This window comes from Trichosurus vulpecula, chromosome 9 (assembly GCF_011100635.1).
Source record: "Trichosurus vulpecula isolate mTriVul1 chromosome 9, mTriVul1.pri, whole genome shotgun sequence".
Taxonomy (NCBI): domain Eukaryota; kingdom Metazoa; phylum Chordata; class Mammalia; order Diprotodontia; family Phalangeridae; genus Trichosurus; species Trichosurus vulpecula.
The window spans coordinates 7,095,555-7,113,112 of record NC_050581.1 but is presented as its reverse complement, the minus strand read 5'-3'; the positions used below and the strand labels follow the sequence as shown (position 1 = coordinate 7,113,112).

Genomic DNA, 17,558 nt, shown 5'->3' with positions numbered 1-17,558 from the left:
TAATTCAGATAATACTAATACATGGCTTCCTAAATATCTCTAAATTCTTCACATTTATCTTTTCTTACTAGATAATAATATTCCATTACATTCCTATCACACAGCTTATCGAGCCCTTCTCTAGTTGATGGGCATTGAATTTGTTCACCATTTTTTGCTACCAGATGGGTATAATATTTCTTATTTAATTACTCAGTGATGCCATTAAATTTTTTAAACATTTATTCAGCTCTTAGTATGTGCAAAGGATTGGGACAAAATGAGAAAAAAAATGACATAGTTTTTGCTCCCAAGGACTATATTAAATGTACACAAATAAACATAATACATGGTAGAAAGTAATATAACAGAGTAGAGATCTAGAGTTAGTGCTTTAGAGGAAGGCACTTTCAGCTGGAAACATCAAGAAAGACTTCATGAAGGAGGAAGCACCTCAACTGGGTCTTGAAGCTGGAAAGGTTTTCAATAATCTTCCTTTTCCAATATTTCTATGAAGTTTGTAGATTTTGGGATTCTCTTGGGAACCATTTTTCTTTATGGATCCAATACAGAATGGATGGCTACCTGTGAAAAAAGTTTATTCTCAATTCCCTTTCAAAACTTTTGCTAGACCCCACGAAAACCCAAGAATCTTTCTTCATCTAGTTTGTCTAGTAGGTCTAGGAAATTGTGGGTATTGACCAGATGGAAAGTCTCTAGTCCATCTACATCAGAAAATATTTTGAGAAAGAAAACCTCACAAATGTCTCCTCCATAAAAACTGGGGCAAAATTTATTGTTTCTCCTGTCCCGTTATCCACAGGTGAACCTTTTGGGCTATGAAGGTTAGGTACAGTCCTGGATTCTCTGCTGGTGTCATGTCTTTGCTTTTTCTAAAGAATTATTCATTATTGGCTTCTGAGTCAATCTTAGAGTCCTTTGTGCTTTCCTTTTGGCTTACTTATTATTTGCTCTCATTGGACCTTAACATCTTGGGGTTTGGGATATTCTCTTTTCTTTTCACCTAAGGAAAGTATCCTTTGATTAAGTAAAAGAGGTTTTTTTTTTCTAGAATGGGCTCTAGACACAGAAGAATGGGACACAGCATCAGAACAAAGGGGCCTTTGTTCATCTTGTAGTGGATGCCAGTCATTGGAGGAGAGGAATTGGAATTTTGTTCAAGTAATTCAGTGACAACAGCCACCATCTCCACCCATATCACATCCTCTATAAGTATCATCCCCTCCATAAGTGTCACATGCTTCGTAAGTGGCACTATCACAATATACTGCAGGAGAATCCATATTGTTAAGGCAGGTCCAGTAAGGAGAGAAATCCCTGTGGTGGTTGGTATGGTCAGCTAAGTGACCATGGTGATAGAAGTAAGTATTTGACATTGAAAAGAGGAGAGGTGAAGGTGAGTGATTGAATGTGGCCACAGAAACACTTTGGAACAAGGGGTCTTGAAGCTGACTTCCAAAGGCTTTGCTGTGTGCCAGAAAACATAATAGAAAAACAAGGAAAAATACAATTGACAGAAAAATGAAGGCCATGACAATTATGTATATTTCCATTTTGTTAAAGGTCAAAGGCTATTCATGACCAAAAAAACACAGTTAGTAAAGAAAGGATCATCTTGTCAATTTTCCAGTTTGAGGAGCAAAGTTTCATACTTCATAAGATGCTAAATTGTGTCTTCCTTCTTTCTGCTGGTTTCTTTTCCAATTCACAACTGCTCTCTCTCTCTACATTTTGAGAATTCTGATGTTTCCTGGTACTCAGGATACATCTTTTGTCAGGAACATCTGGAAGACAGAATCATAAAAATCATAAGCAGGGTGCGTGTATAATGGAGTCTGCTAAAGATTAGTTTGTATTTTTTTAAGAATTCGAGAGTAGTTCTGAGTGTCTACAAATTGTCCTCAAGAGTTATCCACTTTTTGTTAGAAATATCTTTCATATATAATACTGATTATTCTATTTACCTACTGGCCCATCAAGTATGACCTTTATTAATCTATTGATAGGGTAAATTGAATTTCTTAACTTCCAGAGCTTTAATCGAACCTTACAAATGGTTTCAAATAATTTGGAAACAATGAACATTTCAAGGATTCAGGATTTTATGATCAGCAATATGGCAGAGTAGTTTTTTTCCCTACAACTATGACCCCAAACCTCTTTTTAAAAAAGAATCTTATATTAGATATAGACTAATAAAATTATCCATGAGATAAGAAGACAGACCACATGAAGTTTCATTGGCTCGGACTTGAGAGTCTCAATGCTACTAGTACCTGCCCAGTACTCACCCTCAGCAATGACTAACTATAAATATACTGCTCCTCCTGATCCCCATTACACGGAGATGCCAGACATGGATTCAGACCAACCACAAGAAAGAAAGGGAAAGCAACAGGAAGGGAGAAGAAAAGACAGTTAGAGGAGGAAAGAAGATTGGAAATTCATCTTGGGCCAGGTAAACTTGAGTGTCACAGATTTCACAAGAGAATATGATGACAAGAAAATTGTCTAGAACATTTTGAATGCAAACAACAAAGTGCTGATTGAGTAAATCTACAGATTGCCACTACTACCACCACTCGCCCCCTCCAAAAAACCCCTTCAAACATTACTTGAAAAAAACCCTAATATACTCCCTTGAAATTTGAAGGTATTTCAGTGGTGACATAGTGGATAGAGTACAGTGCCTGGAGTCAGGAAGACTCATTTTCCTGAGTTCAAATCTGGCTTCTGACTCTTACTAGTTGTGTGACCCTGGGCAAGTCACTTAACCCTGTTTGTCTCAGTTTCCTCAAATGTAAAATGAGCTGGAGAAGGAAATGGCCAACCACTCCAGTATCTTTGCTAAGAAAACCCCAAATAGGGCCACGAAGAGTCATGACTGAAAAACAACTAGACAACAACAAGGTGGACAGGTGGAACTAGACTGGCGACTTCATCCGTATATGGAAATCCAACATGAGGAAGCTACTTTTTCCAATGTAAATAAGTATCTTTTCTGAAATTTAGAGTCTTAAGGAAGCGCCTATAGCACTGGAAGATTAAGTGATTTGCTCAGATTAGTAAAGCCAGTTTGTTTTAAGAGGCATAAATTAAATCTAGGTCCCTTAGCTTCAAAGTTCACTCTTTATTTCCTAGGAAATGCTGCTTTTCAAGATATAACAATAAAATTTACAAGCATCCAGGAGAAAGATCATTAGATGTAAAGGAATGGAAATCTGAGTAACTCAGAATTACTCCACAACTTTCAGAAATGGATGGAAGGAAATTACAAAAAAGCAATTTTTCAAACCACATTGCAAAACAATATGCTGTGTTCTAATTGTGTCTTATTCTGGTCTCCTAACTACCTCCACCCTCTTCTAGTCAGTATTAGAAGTATGTTTTAACAGGAAATAAGATTGTAAAACCTGGAAATCATGTGCAAACTGTCCCAAAGCCCAAAGGATCATAATTTACAAATTGTGTCATATATTAACCAATATTCACACCTTGGTACTATGTGATGAATCAAAGGGACCCACGTAGGCACTGCTCGTCAAAGTTTCTGGTCCTATGATGGAGAAATTCTAGATAAAATCCAGACCTCTACAACTCCAGAACAGCAGAACACCAAAAAAATGCAGATAACTTTCAGATGATGACTTTGAAATTTTACTGATAATTTTGGTATGATTTGAATTTGTTAATGAGCTAACCTCAAGGTGGCACAGGATAGGAGTTGGTCTGTTTCCCCCAAAATCCTATAGAAATGAGACCTTAAACTCCTATCCCCTGAGCACTGTTTCCATCTCCATTGGGTCCATGCTGCCTAGCACTCCCAACTCTAATCGATGATTACATAAGTGATCCTCTGCCTTTCACTCTCCCCATGCTTTTCCCCATGCTGCCTTTTTTTAGCATCCCATTCCCCATCCCCTTGCCACCATCTGCCTCTGTACTACTTTTCACCACTTGTCTCTGCATTTGCGAGCTTTTTGCCTCAATTCCGTATGTGTTTAATTAAAGTGTGATTGTTGCCCTGTTTTCCACTGCCATTGTGGTCTTTCCTAGTGTACAGCCAAAGAACTAGGTGTGTCTCATCATTTAGTGATTTCATAAATTAATTATTAATCAATATGTCTTTGAAAGTGGAGCTTAACTATAAATGAAAAAAGTTGGATCTTTAACAAAATAAAGATAAACAATTACTTTATTTCTCCTCCCCCAAAAAGCTCAAAAAATGAAATCAATTCTATCATGTTTATATTCTAATGTTCTTTAAAAAGAGATTGAACTGATCCGGGGGCGGAACCAAGATGGCATCAGGAAAGCAGGGACTAGTGGGAGCTTCTCCCCAGTCCCTACAAAAACCTATAAAAAATGGCTCTGAACCAATTCTAGAACTGCAGAACCCACAAAATAGCAGAGGGAAGCAGGGCTCCAGCCCAGGACAGCCTGGATGGTCTCTGGGTGAGGTCTATCCTGCACGGAGCTGGGAGCGGAGAGGAGCAGAGCCCAGCATGAGCAGTGCAGCGGGGACCAACCAGACCAGGAGCCGGGTGGAGCATGCCCTAGTGCCCTGAATCAGTGAGCTGCAGCAGTTACCAGACTTCTCAACCCACAAACACCAAAGACAACAGAGAAGGTTAGTGGGAAAAGCTGCTGGGGACAGAGTGAAAAAAGGAGTTCCCAGTTCGGCCACCACCCCCAGGGCAGCGGAAGTGGGGCAGCTACAGAACTACAGCTGCAGCTGCTTCCAGCCCCAGGCCCACCTGGGGGGAGGAATTAAGTGGCTGATCAGAGCAGGAGTGCAGAGCCTGCTGAAGATCTAAGTCCAGTCCTGGTTGGGGGTTCTTGGGGAAGGAGGAGTGCTGGTGTGGCACAGCTGGCACATCCCCCCAAGCTTGGAACATAGTTCTCTTAACTCTACATGCGGTCGTACCCTGCTGAAAAACTCAAGGGTCAAGTAAGTTGCCTGGGAACATGGCCAGGCAGCAAAAACACACCCACATTCAGTCTCAGACTTTGGCATCTTTCTTTGGTGACAAGGAAGACCAAAACATACAGACAGAAGAAGTCAACAAAGTCAAAGAGCCTACAACAAAAGCCTCCAAGAAAAACATGAACTAGTCTCAGGCCATGGGAGAGCTCAAAAAGGATTTGGAAAAGCAAGTTAGAGAAGTAGAGGAAAAATTGGGAAGAGAAATGAGAAGGATGCGAGAAAACCATGAAAAACAAGTCAATGACTTGCTAAAGGAGACCCAAAAAAATAATGAAAAATATACTGAAGAAAACAACACCTTAAAAATAGACTAACTCAAATGGCAAAAGAGCTCCAAAAAGCCAATGAGGAGAAGAAATCTAATTTTTAAGGTAGTATTTTCCTCAGTCATCTTTTGGACTTCCTTTTCCACTTGGCTAATTCTGCCTTTCAAGGCATTCTTCTCCTCATTGGCTTTTTGGAGCTCTTTTGGACTACCTGAAAGCCATGATCAAAAAAAGAGCCTAGATATCATCTTTCAAGAAATTATCAAGGAGAACTGCCCTGATATTCTAGAGCCACAGGGCAAAATAGAAATTGAAAGAATCCACCGATTGCCTCCTCAAATAGATCCCCAAAAGAAATCTCCTGGGAATATTGTCGCCAAATTCCAGAGCTCCCAGATCAAGGAGAAAATACTGCAAGCAGCCAGAAAGAAACAATTTGAGTATTGTGAAAACACAATCAGAATAATCCAAGATCTGGCAGCTTCTACATTAAGAGATCAAAGAGCTGGGAATATGATATTCCAGAGGTCAATGGAGCTAGGATTAAAACCTAGAATCACCTGCCCAGCAAAACTGAGTATTATGCTCCAAGGCAAAATATGGATTTTCAATAAAATAGAGGACTTTCAAGCTTTCTCAGTGAAAAGACCAGAGCTGAATAGAAAATTTAACTTTCAAACACAAGAATCAAGAGAAGCATGAAAAGGTAATCAAGAAAAAGAACAAGAAAAAGAAATTGCAAGGGACTTACTAAAGGCGAACTGTTTTGTTTACATTCCTACATGGAAAGATGATGTGTATGAGTCATGAGACCTCAGTATTAGGGTTGCTGAAGAGAATATGCATACATATATATATATTACATATATATTTATGTATATATATGTATATGTGAGTGTGTATGTATGTATATATGTATGTGTGTATATATATATGTATATGTATATATATATACATATATATATATATATATATATATATATATATATATATATATATATATAGAGAGAGAGAGAGAGAGAGAGAGAGAGAGAGAGAGGGCACAGGGTGAGTTGAAGATGAAAGGAAGATATCTAAAAGAAATAAAATCAAATTAAGGGATGAGAGAGGAATATATTGAGAGAGGGAGATAGGGAGAGATAGAATGGGGTAAATTATCTCACCTAAAAGTTGCAAGAAAAAGCAGTTCTGTAGGAAGAGAAGAGAAGGCAGGTGAGGGGGAATGAGTGAATCTTGCTGTCATCAGATTTGACCTGAGGAGGGAATACCATACATACTCAATTGGGTATCTTACCCCACAGGAAAAAACGAGGAAGAAGATTAAAAAAGGGGGGGATGATAGAAGGGAGGGCAGATGGGGGTGGAGGTAATCAAAAACAAACACTTTTGAAAGGGGACAGGGTCAAGGGAGAATATTCAATAAAGGGGGATAGGTTAGGAAGGAGCAAAATATAGTGAGTCTTTCACAACATGAGTATTGTAGAAGGGTTATACATAATGATACGCATGTGGCCTATGTTGAATTGCTTGACTTCTTAGGGAGGGTGGGTGGGAAGGGAAGAGGGGAGAGAATTTGGAACTCAAAGTTTTAAAAACAGATGTTCAAAAACAAAAAAAAATGTTTTTGCATGCAACTAGAAAATAAGATACACAGGCAATGGGGCGTAGAAATTTATCTTGCCCTACAAGAAAGGAAGGGAAAAGGGGATGGGAGGCGAGTGGGGTGACAGAATGGAGGGCTGACTGGGGAAAAGGGGAACCAGAATATATGCCATCTTGGAGTGGAGGGGAGGGTAGAAATGGGGAGAAAATTTGTAATTGAAACTCTTGTATAAATCAATGCTGAAAACTAAATATATTAAATAAAAAAGAGAAACTGCTTTAAAAAAAAGAGATTGACCTGAAGGGTAAAAGAAAAAAATAAAAGGGATAATCGATAGAGAAAAATACTTAAGGCAAAAGATTTAAGGGGAAGTTAAGTAAACACAGACTAGGGAAAAGAGAAGACTAGAATGTGACTTAATAATAATCACAGGAGCATTTGGAGGCTTCCAAGGGCTTTTCTGTATGTCAAAAAGTATAGCAAACAAATATAAAGGAAAAGAAATGGATAACAAGAGACAAGACCATGTAACCAGAATTGTCTTTGTTTTCTTTGAGTGACTCAATTTATCTCAGTGAGCTTTACTAGGTGCTAAGCCCCAGGCCCAAACCCCATTAGGTGTTAATGTAATCCATGTGGATGTGAACATCCCAGGGTCCTAAGGGGAGGGGCCAACTCAAGAACCAATCACCAGAGCCTGAGCTCTGGTGATTCAGATGATGTCTGATGATGTCTAAAGCCCTATAAGAAGGGAGGACAGAGCTATTGGTGCGGGGCTCTGGAGATGGTATTGATGAGGAGACTCCGGGCAGCTGTAGCTAAGGAGCCCTCCAGCTTGTAAACCCGGATGTTGAAACTTTGTTGAACTCTGGTAACTATCTGCTGGGACTTGAATCAGAGAAAGTCTATTGATGTCTGTAGTTTGCATTTTGTTTTGAAGTTCAGGGTGCTGGTTTTTTTCCCCTGAACTAACTGAATGATATTTGAATTAAAAGTAAGCTTGTCAACCCCTTCACCTTGCTTTCCTTAATTAAGCAGATCGAAAGAACCTGTGCTGTTGGCAGCTTTCTGGGTGCTGCCTGTGCGTGAATCTTATACCCCACAGAAGCTGCCAGCCCAGTTGTTGACACAGACCATTACAATGACATACATTTCTATTTTCTGGAAGAATTCAACAACTTTCTTGAAGAAAAAGATGAACTAATAAGCCATAGATTAAACTCATTGGTGAATTGATATCTTTTGCGTAAGTGATTAAGAGACAAAGAGCAGATAGAGATTCACACCCACCAATTCTGTAGGTGAGAAGGTATAATAAATAGTTTCTTAGCCAGAAGCAGAGTTGGGTTGGGTTAGGGAGAACAGGAAAAATGTGATGGAGTTAAGACATTGGGATGGAGGATTAGTTGGGATGGGGCTCACACTGGGAAGGAAAGGAAAAGGTACTTACTAAAAATTGTTCCCATAGAAGAGGAACTATATGCTTGTGGTAAGAGACAAGGCCTTATGATAGATTTTATCTGAGGGAATTTTGTATATCAGGATGAACCTTCTATGAAGTCAGGCTGGCAGGACGCATTTATTAAGAGTCTACTATTTGTCAAGCACTGTGTTGGGTGCTACACAGATATTATCTCATTTGATTCTCACAACAAATCCCCATTTTATAGTTTAGAAAACTGAGGCATAGGTTAAGTGACTTGCCCAGGGTCACATAGCTAATAAGTATCTGAGGCAGGATTTGAACTCAAGTCTTCCTGATTGCAGGCCTAGCACTTTATCCACTTGTCCATCTAGCTGCTTCTATGAGAAGTTGTATCTCAAGTACAGTATCCCACCCCAGGAGAGGAGTTGTATGAGTCTCCAAAGAAAGGTGTCACCTTGAGTGGTAGGGAGGACATAGAAACAAAGATAGGATGGTCTTAGGAGTAGAGACAAGTCATCACCGGGCACAGGGTCAGACCTAGTGTCATGATTTAGGAGACAAAACAAATCCCCTCTGATGTCAAGTAAAGTGGGACTTTTTTGTTGTGTTTTGTTTTGGAGTGCTTCTCGGCACTAAGGCAATCAAGATTGAATGGGGAGTCTTTGATGACCTGCTTAAGTCACAGGAAGGCTTAGGTCACATGGGTTTGAGTTGCATGGTTTTGATGCCCTCTGATCCTGAAGAAGTGCATATATACTCTGAGGTTGGCATTTTGCTTTTGGGGTCACACTCATTGGAAGAGCATTGGGGTGGAGACTCTGGGTAGCGTCAAAGAGCCCCCCCCACCCCAGCTTTGAAAACCCAGATGTTGCTTCTGTCACTGGTAACTATGTATGTAATGTCTTGGACAAACAGATAGAAGCCTGTTTGTTTATTTGTATTTATTTGCTCTTTTTATATAATTTCTGCTTGTAATTTCTGTTTGTCTTCTCTCTGAAAGTTCAGGGTACAGACTTTTTCCCCTGAACTAAGTGAATGATATATGTATGTTTAATTAAAGTAAGATTGTTAACCCCTTAAAGTTGCTTTCCTTAAAAAAGCAGATCAAAGAAAGTGTGCTAGCAGCCCTCCTGTGTGCTGGTGTTATTGGTCTTGTTGTTGGCCTTACATAGCCACAGTAGTTGTTGTTACATCTCCTCATATGACACTGTTTCCATTTGACATTACTTCCTTTGTGAGTTGTTATTTCTATAAGTGAGGCACATTACAAAATGGGGACAATGGGGTAAGAACTAAAAATGCAATGTTGGATAGGTGAGGAACTTCAACTTTGCTACTTCAGAAGCTCTAATCTCATGATGGACACAGAGAAAATGAAAAAGAAGAAAAAGGAGGCATCAACTATGAAATGGAGAATAGAATTCAAAATAGAAGAGTAGCAAAAGGAAATGAAGACAAAACAAAGGAAATCTTGGGAAAGTGTTTCAAGAAAAGAATGTTTCTGAAAAGAAGAGGTTGGTGGGGAAACCGGGGAAGGAAGATTTCGAAACAAAGGCTTGATGGTGGAGGGCAAGCGAAAGGTCAAAAGAGGAGGAGAAATGAATAAATGTTTAGATGATATATGGATAGATAAATAATTTAAGCAAATTCAGGGAACTATGGACACAGCAGGTGAATGTCAATAGAAGAGAGACTGTGGACCAGACTAGAATAACACTTGTGTAATAAAAACTAACTGCAAGGGTCAAAAAAGGGAAGGGGTGGCGATAAAGACAATTTAGAAGAAACAATTAAATAAAAACACAAGTTCAACAGTAATAGCCTTAAATCTAAATAGGTCAAAATAATATAATTAAATAAAAACAGTGATAGAGTGGATACTGAATAAAAGTCAATGATTTTGGGTAAGAAAAAAATCTAAAAATAAAGAGATCCATGATGAAAATGAGACCTGGAACAAAATTTGCAATGAATCAGGTGAATCCCTAAAAGCTGGAGTTGCAATTCTGCTAACAGAAAAATAGAAATAAAAACCCACAATAGCAAGAGAGATAAAATAGGGGAAGTTCATGTATTTAAGGTACAATAGACAATGAAACGAAGTCAGGGCTAAGTATACATATACCATATGCCATAGCATCTAAATTCACAAAGGAAAATCTAACTGAACAGCAAAAATCCATAGATAGTTAATTTACAGGTTGTAAGAGACTAATGTCCTCATTCGAGATTATAATATTAAAAACAAAAATATGTTAATAGAAGCACAGGAGAGCTTTTGTCAGAGAACAATTATCATTCATGTTACAAACTCTGAAAGACAGCCCCAGAAAGGTCATTTGCAACATTATAAAAGAAAAGCATATATCTGAAACCAACCAGGTAGCATTATTTGAGATGAAGAAACACTAGAAGTTTTCTCAATAAATACAGAAATAAACAGAAGGAAAAATATCTTGAAGTAACCCTATTTTTAGAAAACATGATGGTTTATTTTGAATCCTCCAGAGAACTAGCAAAGAAAATGAAATAATTAACACCTTCAGCAAAGTATCAGGATACAGAATAAGTCCACAAAAATTATCAGGAATTCTATAAAACAAAGCAAAACCCAGGTGGAAATAATAGAAAAGGAAATTTCATTCCTATAGTCTACACAATATATAAGTTATATGAGACTCAATCTACCAAGAAAGTTTCAATACTTATATAAATATAATTACAAAATATCTTCAGGGAGATCAAAAATGACTCAAATAATTGGAGAAATACTCATTGATTATGACTAGATCTCACCAAGATGATAAAAATGACACTGATACCTAAATAATTTTCAGGTGTGTTACCATACTAATCAAACAACCAAGAAGGTTCTTTATAAAACTGGATAAAAGAAGAACAAAATCCATTTGAAGGAGCAAAATATCTAGAATATTAAAAGGAAATAATAAAAGTAGGAATGAGGGGTAAAAAGTTCTTCCAAACCTCAAATTATGTTATAAAGCAATAATCATTCAGTACTGGTTTAAAATGGAAAAGTAGATTAGTAGAACTTGCTGCAATAAAGAAGGAACAGAAATAGCTGGAGTCCATAACTCAGTATTTGATAAATCTGAGAATACAAATTACTTGGGGGAAAAACTATTTGACAAGAGCTGCTGTGAATATTAGAAAGCACTTTGGCAGATATTAAGTCTAAACCAACATCTTAAACCATTTACCTTGATAAGTTTAAAATGGATAAGTGGCCCAATGGTATAAAAGGTCATACTATCACGCAATTATACAATAATGAGATCAGGTTCCTTTTACACCTTTGCAATGGGGAGAATTCTTTAGCAAAAAGGGACAGAGGAAATCCCAGAAGGTGAAACTGACAATTTTGATGAAAGTGAAAGTGAAAAACCGTGGCATGAATGAAACCAATGCAGTGGAAATAAGAAGGGAAGTTGCCAAGTGGTGGTGGTGGTGGGGAGGAAACCTATGCATCAAATGTCTATGGTATAGGTCTGATATCAAAGACACTTGGTAGACTAAGAAGAATACATGCTTTTCTCAAAAGATGAGCTTCAGATTATTAACATCCACGTGTCTAAATCATTAACAATATGATAAATGCAAATGAAAACAATTCCAAGGCTTTACCTTACACATAGCAAACAGGCAACTATGAAAACTATAGAAATAGTCAACATTGGAGATATACTAACGCAGTGTTTGTGGAACTATGGATTGGTCTGACCATTATGGAAAGCAATTTAAAATTATGTTTTAAAAAAACCAGAACAAAACGTCCATATTTTTTGATCTAGAGAGTCTACTACTAGCAACATATCTAAAAGAGGTCAAAGACAGAAATGGCTTATGTTCAACAGAATGATTCTAACAACCATTTTAGTAGTAGCAAAAACATAGAATCTAGTAGATATCCATCAGTTGGGGAATGTTTAAATATTTTAATACAGGAATTTATATTATTGCACTGAGAAAAAATGAATACAAAGAATGCGGAGAAGCATGAGAAAACTTACATGAATTAGCCCAGAAAAATGAAAAAGAGACAGGAAAACTCTGTGTGTGTGTGTGTGTGTGTGTGTGTGTGTGTGTTAGGTAGATGATTGGTAGACAGAGATTGCTATATGTACATACATGTATACACATATGTATGTATATATGTGTGTACGTAGTGTGCCTATATATGCATGTGTGTTTATATGTATGTATAGAGAGAGAGGGAAAGATGGTGATGACAGTGATGATGATGATGATGACTACAATAACATAGATGGAAAGGCACAAGTTTGGTCCCAGAGAACAGAAGGGAAAGTCAATTTCCCTTCCTTCATTGGAGATGTGAGTGGGTGGGAGATCTATCTGTATAGAAAATTTCATACATTGTCAGACATGATCAATATGTTGGTTAATTTTTCAGAGTAGTTCTTATCAAAGCTACTCTAGATAGAATCCAAGATTTAAATATGGATGGGGTAGATGACATTTGATGCAATTTTCCACTCTAAGTATGTGTAATTTGATTCTCTCTAACAAGGAGAAAGATCTGAAGTCTAAAGAGGCAAAACCAAAAATGATTAACAGGGAAGTGACATATAAGATAAGTGATGATATTGCAAGAGGATGGATTATTTTTCAATGAACTCAAGTCACCTGAATCATATTTCCATTGGCTGTTGCTGGAAGAGGCTATAAGAACATCTAGCCCAAACCTTTTGTTTTTCAAGTAAAGAAAAAGGCCTGGGGAGGCGAGCTGATAAGTTAAGGGAGTCAGAATTCGAACCCTGGATTGGGAATAAATATGCAGAGTGAGTAAGTGGTTTGCTCAGGATTAGACAACCAGCAACTATGGGAGCTGAGACCTAGAGACAGCTCTTCAGACACTAACTCTGGTGCTCTCTCTGCTATAATCTACTGACTCTTTCAGATTAGGACTCCAGGATTTAGAGATGGGAGGGATTTCAGAGGTCATCTAGTGAAAGTCAATTCAAAATGAATTTACTAAGTGCTTACTCTGTGAAAAGCACCATGATAAGTATTAAGGACAAGAAAAAGTGTGAACTCCTGCCCTCAAGGAGTTTCCATTCTCCTAGATATAGGGGATACAATATGAGGAGAGTAAAAATACCAACCACTGGGAGGGAGATAGAAAGGGTTCTTTTAGAAGGAAGAACATGAGTTGAACCAGCCCTCTAGGCAACTATTTGGCAGAGTAGATCGAGCACTGGCCCTGGAGTCAAGAAAACCTGAGTTCAGATTTGACCTCAGATGCTAGTTGTGTGTCTGTGGACAAGTCCTCTGTCTGCTTCAGTTTCCACAACCATAAAATGGAGATAGTGGTAACAGTACCTACCTCCCAGGATTGTTGTCAGGATCAACTGAGATAATATTTATAAAGCATTCTTCACAAGGCCTGGAACATTGGTCAAAAATGGTGTTCTTTTTCCTTTTCTTCCTTCGTCATCTATAAAACGAAGACATCAGAACAGAAAGCACTGAGATCCCCTACAGCTCTGTGTCTATGAATCTGCGATCCTAAATTCTTTCAAAATTCTGGTTTCAATGTTTTAAAACATGCCATTAACTAGGGTCTCACTTCATGCCAAATATAGAAATAAGTAGGTTGTTTTGTTTTGTTTTATCCAAGCTGCAGGCTAGCTGTGGGAATCGAAAATCTTCTCCTCATGTCTGACTTTTGTTTTATAAAGATCGTGACATTTTCCTCAAAATTCAATTAAATACTATTTGATGAGCAGATATTAAGTGTTTACCATGGATCAGGCACTGAGCTAGGCAGCAGGAAAGACAAAAAGGAAAGACAGGAGATTGGATGATATCATCTTAGTGGTAGGGAGGAAATTTGTTTTGCAATTTCCTCATTTGTTCAAAGCCACGATTGCATGCGAGGATGTCTTAAATCCTTTCCTGGCTAAACCATTTGGTAAGCCTATGAATTCTAGAAACTAACAAGCAGAAATGGGCAGAAACACACACATGCACTAAACCATGAGGACAAACTTGAACTTGTCTTCCTGACTCCAAGCCCATAACTCCCTGTACTTTGCTCCTGAGCTCCCTTAATCCTCCTTCTCTGGAGAGTTTCACCAGCTGAACTAAAGGAACTTCCAGCACTCTTAAAGCTGCTCTCACTGTCTGTCAGCTCTCCCAAGCTTTGGGGGTGAGGGTGGGGGGCAGACCAGGACAAAGGCCACTGTAGGAACTAAGAAAGTAGGAGTCTTACCTTCAGCAACTAGAGACTTCTCTGGGGAGGTTCGGCAATGCAAGACAGGAAGCAAGCTTCAACAGGACCTGTTTCCCCGTTAGCCCTGTGGAATTCCCTTTGACTGCCTCCCTCAAGTTGGAAAACTTGGTCTGGTGTGGCAGTTTGGGGATATAACTTTAATTAAGCCCCTCAGTTATTAGTCACTCTTAGGCCACCACCCTCTCTCCCATCCCAAAAAAGTCCCTCCCACATTGAACTTGGAAGCCATCCATAACAGCTCAGCCAGTCCTCCACATTTCAGCCCTTCCTTTCCCCAGCAACTTTCCACCAGGAGTAACCCAAACACAGATATTCTCCATACAGAGAGTTAAATAAACTTTGATGTTTTGACAGTAGCTTGCTGGTTTATTTTTGTCCTGATGTCTGCATGCCTTTGAAAATGTGAAAATGTATTGTGCAGAAAGAAGAACACCTAGAAAGGTACCCAGAGCAAATAGGAGGTGAAGAAGATGGGGAGGGGGAGGGAAAGGATGAGGCATGGAAGACAGGAATAGGGAAAAGGATGGATATATGATTTCTTTAGAACAGGGAAATCCTGGGGGAGGAAAGAGGTAGTAGCTTCCTCTTTCAATGGAAGTTAGTACCTTCTCTGAAATTTTAGCCTTTGAGCATTGCCCAGAGCAGTGAGAGATTAAAGAGCTTGCTGAGGATCACACAGCCAGTAGGTGCCAGAGGCAGGGCTTAAATCCAGGTCTATCTGGCTCCAGGGCCACCTCTTTATCCACTCCCATGCTACACAGAGAATGTGAGCCAAATTAAGGTCAATCAATTTGAAAGGAGAGAAAAGAGATGAATATTCCATCATCTTCAAACACGCAATCTCTTTTCCCAGGAAAACTTGAAGAAGCCAAGCTATCTGTGTGGGCAGAAGTGGAGGAGTGGGAGTAGAAGTCTCTTTCTGTTAGCATTTTGTGGGTGGAACAGAAAGAAGGATGTGGGGAGTGAAGACATGGGAATCTTATTTTGCTTATAGCCTAGTCAGCTGTATGGCTTTCCTATTTCCTTCTTTTGGGTTTCTAAAAGGAATTAGACAATGAATAGCACACTAAAGTCTAGCAGAGACAGCCCTGAAGAGCACATTATTCATTTATTCCTGAATTCAAGTCATTATAGATAACCTGGTCTCTGAGCAGAGACCACAATGGTGAAATGGAATTGGAAACGAAAGGCGTGCATATGACACTTCTCTCTGTGCCTTTGCCTTGGCATCCACCATGCCTGGAAAGCACTTCTTCCTTTCTGCCACCTCACAGACTCCCTCACTTCCTTCAAGATTCAGGTCGATTATTACCACCTACATGAAATCTTTCCTGTTTCCCCCAACTGCTAGGGCCTGCCCTCCCTAATTACCTGATATATATTTTGTATTTATTTTACATATTATTGTCTATCAATTGTAAGTTCTTTAACTTCAGTGATCCTTTCTTCTTTCCTTCCTTCCTTCCTTCTTTTTTCTCTTTCTTTCTTTTTCTGTCTTTCTTTCTGTCTTTCCTTCCTTGTTTCTTTTGTTTTGGTCTTCGTATTTGTATCTGGCACTATCTTGCCCTAGTACAGTACTTGGCAAATAATAGGCATAATTTATAAATAAATATTGATTGATTGACTATTGAGCCATCCATGAAACATTAAGCAACTACTATCCACAATATGAAGAGATCAAGATGAGGTCTTCAAGCATATTATAATCTTTTTTTGTCTTTTAGATTTATGTGTATGTCAGTTGGAAAATGAGGTACGCAAAATTGATAAGAGGAGGATATTGGGCTGGATTATATTCAGGAAAATGTACAGTTATTTTAACAATTCCAAACTGCTAATTATAAAAGCCCATTTTACCACCATTATTTTCCTAGGGATACTATATTTCTATGAATCATGAGACACAACTATCAATATCTGCTCTCAGAAAAATCTTAATTATAAGTGATTCATGGAGCGATAGAAAGGCACAGCTACCCTAATACTGAGGTCTCATGAATCATACACATCATCTTTCCATGTAGGAACGTAAACAAAACAGTTCAACTTTAGTAAGTCCCTTGCAATTTCTTTTTCTTGTTTTTTTCTTGATTACCTTTTCATGCTTCTCTTGATTCTTGTGTTTGAAAGTCAAATTTTCTATTCAGCTCTGGTCTTTTCACTGAGAAAGCTTGAAAGTCCTCTATTTTATTGAAAATCCATATTTTGCCTTGGAGCATGATACTCAGTTTTCCTGGGTAGGTGATTCTTGGTTTTAATCCTAGCTCCATTGACCTCCAGAATATTATATTCCAAGCCCTTCGATCTCTTAATGTAGAAGCTGCTAGATCTTGGGTTATTCTGATTATATTTTCACAATACTCAAATTGTTTCTTTCTGGCTGCTTGCAGTATTTTCTCCTTGACCTGAGAGCTCTGGAATTTGGCAACAATATTCCTAGGAGATTTCTTTTTGGGATCTATTTGAGGAGGCGATCGATGGATTCTTTCAATTTCCATTTTGCCCTGTGGCTCTAGAATATCAGGGTAGTTCTCCTTGATAATTTCTTGAAAGATGATATCTAGGCTCTTTTTTTGATCATGGCTTTCCAGTAGTCCAATAATTTTTAAATTATCTCTCCTTGATTTATTTTCCAGGTCAGTGGTTTTTCCAATGAGATATTTCACATTGTCTTCCATTTTTTTCATTCCTTTGGTTCTGTTTTATACTATCTTGATTTCTCATCAAGTCACTAGCTTCCACTTGCTCCAATCTCATTTTGAAGGTAGTATTTTCTTCAGTGGTCTTTTGGACCTCCTTTTCCATTTGGCTAATTCTGCCTTTCAAGGCATTCTTCTCCTCATTGGCTTTTTGGAACTCTTTTGCCATTTGAGGTAGTCTATTTTTTAAGGTGTTGTGTTCTTCAGTATATTTTTCATATTTTTTTGGGTCTCCTTTAGCAAGTCATTGACTTGTTTTTCATGGTTTTCTCGCATCCTTCTCATTTCTCTTCCCAATTTTTC

At 38.4% G+C, this 17,558-nt stretch overlaps 1 long non-coding RNA gene across 1 annotated transcript; it reads right to left on the bottom strand.

Annotated features, from left to right (window-relative positions):
• Nucleotides 1–321: 321 nt before the first annotated feature.
• Nucleotides 322–14,671, bottom strand: LOC118831695. The gene is made up of 3 exons (XR_005009150.1): nucleotides 14,536–14,671; nucleotides 13,648–13,758; nucleotides 322–1,784 (listed from the first exon to the last, which is right to left on the bottom strand). It is a non-coding gene; the product is annotated as an uncharacterized LOC118831695 (long non-coding RNA).
• Between the last annotated feature and the right edge of the window lie 2,887 nt (nucleotides 14,672–17,558).